General features: G+C 35.0%; 1 long non-coding RNA gene across 1 annotated transcript in view; it reads left to right on the forward strand.

Annotated features, from left to right (window-relative positions):
- Window positions 1–5,713, forward strand: part of LOC136850047 (uncharacterized) — a 522,043-nt gene extending 516,330 nt beyond the window's left edge. The window contains exon 3 of the long non-coding RNA XR_010856518.1: window positions 5,642–5,713. This is a non-coding gene — a long non-coding RNA (uncharacterized lncRNA). The remainder of the gene's footprint in view (window positions 1–5,641) is intronic.
- The last annotated feature ends 1,863 nt before the right edge of the window (window positions 5,714–7,576 follow it).

A 7,576-nucleotide genomic window follows, 5' to 3' on the forward strand; every position in this document is an offset into this window, starting at 1 on the left:
TGGAATCGCATGAAATCTCTCTCTCTCTCTCTCTCTCTCTCTCTCTCTCTCTCTCTCTCTCTCTCTCTCTCTCTCTCTTCACCCTATAAGCTCCGTTCAATGAAGGTGGTTTGTAGGTTATTTGGCATTCAGCCGCGTGCTCTGTGTTACTGCCATGGTTGAGTGATTCGTCGCCATTGTACAATAATGATGGTGCATCCAGGTTTGGAGAAGGCGGATGGATGTGTGTCCACGTGTATGTATATATGAGTGGATGGGTATGGGTGCACATTGGCACATGCATATAAAGGCGAGGAGTTCGCTTAGGTCCTGTCTATCGCGCTATGTCCTAGATGTTTGCATTAGATTGTTATTATATCACAACCTATATTTTTCTTTTAATATTTGGTAACATGTATTTAAAACGCTTGGTCAAACGAACACTAGTTTTCAGATGTATGGAAATCATTAAATGCGACGCTCTTCCGTTCTCGAGGGATTTTGCATGGTACTTAAATGTTAATGATTTCGTCTGAACTGACATGTCAGTTTCAGCCTATTTCTCCCCCTCTTTCATTCCTCCCCCCCTACCCCCCAATCCTTGGTTTCTCATCTTTCCTGCTTTGCTTGGCCAGAGTAGACTAATTTGCATATAGTGAAGATAAGAGAGAGTGAGTGAGTTTGTGTGTGATGGAACATGGTTTGGCGAGGTGCCCTGTCACGCCAGCCAAACGCTTTTCTTCAGTCTTGCTATTCTCTTGCCGTACGTAGATTACCTTCTTACTGAATGGACCACTGTGTCGTTTTTATTGCAGTTTATAATGTTTTGCATTGCTTGAAATCTCTAAAGTTATAAGGAATGTACTTATTTTTACTTTTTTAGATGGGTGACTCTGACACTGGGGAAGGCAAATCAAACGTTTGGAAATTATTTCATAGTTATGTACGCCTAAACCACATTTTTTTCTTGAAAGGGTTGTTAAATGTCGAATTATGAACGTTGCATTTGTTTTCCGAAATTCCTACTACTACTACTACTACTACTACTACTACTACTACTACTACTACTACTACTACTACTACTACTAATAATAATAATAATAATAATAATAATAATAATAATAGTAGTAAAAGCTTGAATCCCATTCCCCAGTAAGGTTGTGATTTCTAACAGATTTGCTGTGTAAGGTGGAACAGTCAACAATTATCTCCTTTTTTTTTTCACGCACTTCACAAGCAATTTTTATGATATTCTTCTTCAAATTTTAGATTTTATTATCTGTCATGCAAACAAAAGAATGGAGATGTATTGTTTTAGTAATAACAGTACAAAGATTTGCCAACTCAGTTATAGTAGGGTTTATTGCTCTTTTTATTACCTTTTCTCTTTTTCGCCTGCCTATCATTTAAACCTCAGCACCGCCCAGATGGATTTAATGAACGGACCGGCTTCGTTTCTAGCCTTCATGAAACCGTGAAAGCTACCTTCAAGAGATTTGCAGCAAATGACGTCAAAACTACTTTGAAAAGTTGAACTGACCTGGATGCAGCGATCTGTTGAAAACCGAACGCATCACGTTTTACCTTAAAACCGGGTTGTTGGAAAGGTTGTAAATCTCTCCTTTTACGACCTGGATTCTAAGACCGAGGAGGAAGATTATTTTTGGCTTTTCATTCTTTCTAACATGGCAAGTTGTTGGAAAGGTTGTAAATCGCCTTCTTCACCCCTCCCCCCTCCCATTGCTTCTGTCGTTAAGAAAGGGAAAGAACTCTGTATCTTAAGAAAGCCCTAAATAAATATGGGAGGAGCAGGTGAATTCTGGATGTTTAAGACTATATTCATAGTACCTTTTGAAGGAGAGATCCTATTCAGGTTTGTTGAGAATAAAACCGACAAGTTTTGTCCTTTTGATGTGAATATGCTGCATGAATTGATTTCGGAATGAAACGGAAAGGTGAGGCATTTCTTACCGGGGTTGAGCATATGCGTGATGTGGGTACTATTTTTTGCGGGTAAGGCGAGCCGTTATAACATTTAGATTTAGTCATCAAAAAGGGCCTTACATACTAATCGGCTATCATGCTTGGTGGGTATTTTGGTTAGAAAAATACTCCTCTCTGTATGTCTGACAGACATTCGAAGACCCTGTATATACTGCCTGTATTACAGTTTGCATTTAAATTTCATAAGTTACAATAGCCGGCAAAATATAATGTATAACTTGTTGCTGTTGACGGTGGTGGGTTTGATTAAATTACAGTCCTTGGATGATTAATGATTTATTTTTTTTAATATGATATGAAAGAAACACAAGCCTCAGGGAAAATAAGAACAGAATTTTTATAAGACTCTGGGGCTCTGATTATTTGTAAGACAAACGCTGACGATAAACCCCACTTTTAACATGACAAAGCTCTAGTGCGCATTGTGAATCTCACTCTCACGAAATATTTCATTGATTTCACAACATTCACTTGAGTACATGGTACCGATGTTTTGATGTAAGCGACATCACCTGTAATTCATGAAGATAATCTCTTAATCACTTTTAGTAAGCGTCACTCACAGGCCTCCAAATTGCTGGCAGATACCAGACCAGGAAGCGTGAGTGATCGACCCTTCTATGATTCCCTGGTACGCTATGGAGTTGTACGCATTTCCACCCTTCTTAATCGTCATATTAATATAAGAAAAGTAGATAACCGCTGTTTACTAACAGAGGCAGACGGATGCTTGTAGTTTCGAGTTCAGATATCAGAGAAAATATCTGTGTAAAAATAGAGGGTCAGAGGCAAAAGGTTGGTGTGCGGTGGGGGGCGGGCGGCAAACGCATACTCGAGTAATAGTTAATTAGTCTGGTGTTGAAATGTGTGCCCTGGTCTATCGCTAATGAAAGTCGCATACGGGGAGATTAAAATCTGCAAAAATAATTGTAAACGTCATCATTTCTTCCCGTTCCAGTTTTTGTTAACAAAAATATCAGAAAGAGACAGATTTAGCGATAACTTTGGATTAGAACAATATAGAGGAGGTTTCTAGACGACCACATGTGGTTGATATTCTCTCTCTCTCTCTCTCTCTCTCTCTCTCTCTCTCTCTCTCTCTCTCTCTCTCTCTCTCACACACACACACACGCACACACACAAACTCTATTGGTAAAGGAATCTTCAAAAGAAACTACATCTTCAAAATAAATGTTTTTCTTTTTCCTTATCTGACTAAATACGATGCCATGCATTTTGGTTGGCACCTAATGAGAGGTAAATTAAATTTTACCCAGTTATATAAAGCTTGATAAATCCCATGAAAGCGGCATGTGAGCGGTGCCACTTTTATTATTATTATTATTATTATTATTATTATTATTATTATTATTATTATTATTATTATTATTATTATTGAAAATGAGCAAACATTCATAAGAAACAAGCTTAAAAGCCTTTTTGACTTGTAAACAAAGATACCACACAATACATTTCCTACATGTAAAATAAGAGTAAACGAAGACAGAAAAACAAAGATAAACAAACAAAACACATAAGAGTAAAAAGAGCAATGCATTCCGGGAAAACAAATACATGGTCCATGTCACTCTTCAAATATTATTACAGCCTCCATGAAGTCTAGGAACATTAACAGTAATAATATGACCAGGAAGATTAATCAGCTTTTTTTAATGTAAAAGCAATGACGGACTTCTTTTACCGGGCAGTGTAGCACCCCAGGACAAATGTACTTGTTGCTTTGCAAAGGAAGTAGCTAACAATGGCAAAACAAGTAGCGTGCACAAACGAAGAGGGTACAACTCAATGGCAAATATAGGACTACGCAATACACTTTTATAAAGTCGGTCGCCAATGGAGGTTCAGTTTCGATATATATTTTACGGAAGATAAGCAGGCATGATATCTGTCGGCTGTGCTCTGTCTGAATCGTGACTACCAACCTAAGGAAAAAGAAAGCCACCGCTTAATTGAGTGAGAAGAAAATATCAGAACCCTCTACCATAGACAATATTATTTCTTTAAATGCAGAATTCATAAGAGCACTAGTTAGAGTTTTGACACCATTAGGTAATATATATTTTTTTAGGTGCTGTAATAACGAAACCTAGGAGTCAAAAACTAACACCAAATGTTGCTAATTATTCAGAACGAAATTCAGTGCATTGTTACCTATTCATAATGAATCGTGTCTTTTTCATGTATCAGAAAATGTAGAAATTGTGTAAATGGGCATTTTAATATTTTGTAATATGTTTTCCTATTGCTGTGTGACTACTCAGATGAAAGGTTGCGTCAGTGTTTGAACAAAACACTGACAGAAAAACTGAGTGGTCTGATTTATGTATTATACTGCAGCATTTACATTTTATAAGCTCATTTTTAACACATGGTTTGAGGCTGAACCCATGAACATAGCATCGTGGATACATTCATAGTTTATTTCTGTCTACTGTACGGGATTTATCCTTTAGGTATACTGCTCTTAAGAAGGACCTTTTTTTGACAGTCTCTCTTACATCTTGTATTGTATTTACCATATTTTTGCATACCTACCAGGCTTGCCAGATACGTTACTACGTGAAGAAACACGGTGTCTTACCTGGAGATCACAAAATTTACTAATTCGTTTATGCATATTGACGGAATGAACTGCGTCATAAAGTGTACAAATGTTCATACTTCTGTTATTTCTCTGCGAAAGAGAGAGGGTGAGAGAGAAGGAGGGCGTATGAATGTTTAATGATGTATATATATATATATATATATATATATATATATATATATATATATATATATATATATATATATATATATATATATATATATATATATATATATATATATATATATATATATATATATATATATATATATATATATATATATATATATATATATATATATATATATATATATAATTTATAATACAAAATTTTAAAAAATATGATTATTCAACTTGTCGATCAAAATAACCTTAACCTTAAAGCTTTAGCCACACGGTTTTCAAAAAAATAACCTATCCGCTTGACCGGAATCCTTCTGGTGATATTTAAAACACAAGCTAGTTTGCTTGAGGCTTCTCAAAAAATATTAAGCTCTAATTTTTTGCATCAAAATGCAGACATCACTTTTTGTGTTTGTGACATTTTTTTCATGTTTTTCATGTATTTTTGAATGGAAAGGAAACTTACCGAAGGAAACGAAAAGGGCTACTGATGTTGGTGACCTGACCAACATTATGGAGGAACAGTTCCTTGATGGCTCACCTGCTGGAAACATTTGCGTAGATTGTGACACGCAGATTAGTGTTTTTATCCTTGATTTCTCTGTCTTTACGTTTAACTCAAAATCTCTCGTTGTTTGTTTCTATGATGACTTGCCTCACTACAACTTCCCTTTCCGCTGTCTCTGTGTCATTGTTCCTGAGTTCTTTTATACATACTAGTGCATATCCATATTTCAGCGTGTCTACGTGTGATTGTATTTAGCTTGTGTGTGTGTGAATGAAGGTGTGTCTCTTTCTCTTTCTGTTTCTCTCTCTTTTTATGAAATGACATTAAGGAACTAAACTTAATATCTTCTTCATCTTTAGGTGTCTTGACCTCAAGGCCGAACATGACCATTAATCCCATATTTTTGTTGTTCTTTCTTTCAGACTTTAAAAGTGACGAAGCATCGAGGGGGGACAAAGACGCGTCGGAGGGACCTAAGAATATATACCACGGTATAAGACCCCACATTTTTAATATATATATACCATATATACATATATAAATTTGATACTCTCTCACCGGTTTTTATATATATATACTTGCATTTCTTTCAACTCTCCTCCTAGGGTCCCCCTACAACAAGGGCTGGCCTTTTCATAAAAGTTTACCGCTTAGATATTTTCATATTTTTAGTCGACAAGGCAACACTTTCATTAGTGAAGATAACAATATTTGCACAATAATGATGTTAAGCACAGCACTTGATATGTGTAAAAACTTAATCAATATAAAGAACAAATCACATATCTGATGCTGTAGATCCAGTAGTAAAAAATACTGGGTCTTAACAAGATGACAATCATTGAAAACATCTAAGCGAATAAAAAGTCCCTGCTAAACTCTCCTAACATCTAAATAAAACAAAATTCACTACCTGAAGTTTAATTATTTCCAATGACAAACTCGCGTTCAGTCAAATACAGTTGTGGTATAAAGCGTTAAATGAACTAAATTCTCTGGTCATTATATTTCAGGTAGTGAATTTTATACCCGAATCTTTTACTTCCAGTTTTCAGTTATAATAGAAATGTGATATGCAACTCAGAATAACAGCACTGCACTCACTTGAAAATCTTTGCCTCAACGATAAGCATAGGAATTTATTATTATTAAGTATTATTAAAGTAGTTTACCCAGACCAATGAGCTGACTTTCAGCTTTCATAGGGCTGGATTTTAAATCTAAAAAGTCAGTTTATAGAACGCAATATTCCATTCGCCAAATTTTAACAGCCATAATGACCGATTGGCTGATTTAATTCTTACACTCAGGTGGAAAATGAAAAGTTTAGTTCATTGTGTTACTGAAAATATGTATACATGAATTCATTTCCATAAATAGTAGTATTCTCCAAAATCTGTTTTAAAAGATAGTGAAAAACACAAAAGCATTCATTTTGATAATAATTACCTTAATGAGAACAGCAACAACGCAGGGCTTCCTTATCATTACAGTACTATTAACTGAAAGGGAATCCCGTGAAATGCTTGTTTTTAACAGTGAACTTGAAGCAAAGATTTCCAAATCTTTTTATACAGGACATAGCCACACGGGCAGCTCTCTCAAACAATGGAATCTCAACTCCATTTTGATAAGACTGGCGTATTTCAAGTATTTCCAATTTTAGAGACAACTGTTTATTTTTCTCTTTTAATTCATTTACGAGCTGTCCTCAATTCATTACTAGATTCATTTCGACTCAGACTCTTTCACTCTGTCTCAGTGTTTCTGTATTTCAGTTCCTTTATTACTTCGTCTTCTTGAGGTAATATTCACTTAATATTCTCTCACCCTATCAGTCAGTATTTTTGTATTCTGGTTCTTCTTTTTTCCTTTTTTAAAGTAATACTCCTTAAGTTTACTGCTCTCGCTCTCTCTCTCTCTCTCTCTCTCTCTCTCTCTCTCTCTCTCAGCGAGTTGATTCCTCTTCCTTCCACCTCCATTATGTTAATTCCTAATTTAAATTCTCTAAATGGTTTATTGTATTTGCTTATTTTGTCTGCTTCCTAGTACTGCACTCTGCGATGTACCTTTATGCCTAATAACTCAAAATTTGTTTAAAATTCATCTAAGGAAAAACATTCATATTTCTCTAAAATAAGAAGTACATTTTTTTATTTTTTTGGTAAAAAATATTTTATTTCATTTAAGTTTCCATCAAGATTCTTTTAACATATATTTCATACTTTTTCAACTGCTCTTTCAGTATATTAAGGATTTTTAAAGATTACATTAAAGACATGGACAAGAATTTATTCACTGTATATAAGTTTTTATTGGGTTTCTGAATGTTTCCTTTGGAAAATGGATTTACTGAA

This window comes from Macrobrachium rosenbergii, chromosome 2 (genome assembly GCF_040412425.1).
Source record: "Macrobrachium rosenbergii isolate ZJJX-2024 chromosome 2, ASM4041242v1, whole genome shotgun sequence".
NCBI lineage: Eukaryota > Metazoa > Arthropoda > Malacostraca > Decapoda > Palaemonidae > Macrobrachium > Macrobrachium rosenbergii.